This window comes from Pelobates fuscus, chromosome 1 (genome assembly GCF_036172605.1).
Source record: "Pelobates fuscus isolate aPelFus1 chromosome 1, aPelFus1.pri, whole genome shotgun sequence".
NCBI classification, from domain to species: Eukaryota; Metazoa; Chordata; class Amphibia; order Anura; family Pelobatidae; genus Pelobates; species Pelobates fuscus.
The window spans coordinates 359,144,688-359,145,835 of NC_086317.1; positions in this window are offsets into that span (position 1 = coordinate 359,144,688).

Sequence of the window (1,148 nt, forward strand, 5' to 3'; positions counted from 1 at the left end):
GAAAGTGTAACAGCAGATCAATTGAAACACACACGAAACAAGTAGCAGAGAATATTCTGGGGGTTTCCAATAGAGGCGGTCACAAGGAGGTATTTTGTCTGTACTATTGGAACAGATAGCTATTGTATGTGTATTTAACCTTCTATTTCATGTTATTTGGAGCAACTGTCAGTTGCAATAGCACAAGGAAAAATAAAAGGGCTTCAGACAAGTGATATCAACTTAATAGGTGGTTATTGGCACCAAGATCAGAATCTCAGAATATGGCAGAACAAAATCTGAAGCTATGGTCAGAAATTAAAATCACAATGAGTATAAGAAGGAAAGGTCAGGAATATAGAAATAAAGAAAAGTCAATACGGAAGACTCAGGTCAATGCTGGTAGAATGAATAACCTAGGCCAGATTGCATCTATTGAAGAGAATAAAATAACTGTGCAACATTTTTCTTTTAATAATTGGATGTTTTTATTGGGTCTAAGGCATTATGGATTATGTGCTGACATTGAATAAATTGGCAATGGGCTACTACTTTTTCATGTAATACCCAAGCAAGGAGCACAACCATAAATATATACACACATGTTTATTAGATGGGTCCACAGCAAATGGATATCTCATCATACATATAAATAATTTAAAACAAAAACAAACATTCCCATACAAATGGTACAGAGAAATTACTAAAAGTTCTAGAATTACATATGAGCAAAATATATTATAAATGAATTTCTGAATACAAGTGTAGTAAATAGCTATATGAGATACCAAATCATAACAACCCACATATAAATATATATACAAAGAACAGATGCATACCAGACCTAGTGAGAAGAGGGAAGAAAAATCAGTCAGTAAGCCCCCAACGTTTTGGCAAAAGGCCTTTGCCAAGGGAGGCTCCCTTGACAAAGACAGTCAATTGGGCAACATAATCTACAATATATCTATGGAATCCTTAAAGGCACCAGCTGTGAGATCTTACCTGCAGGGGAACTTTTTCAGGTTTCAAGTTTACTTTTTGTGTCAGTTTTATCAGCTTTAAATTACTCAGACTCTAGCATGAAGAGAGTACTGCTTGAGTGCTGGAACAATAAAGTTTGCTGTAACTACTTAACTTGGAACAAAGGGATTTTTTTTGTTAAGTCTGTT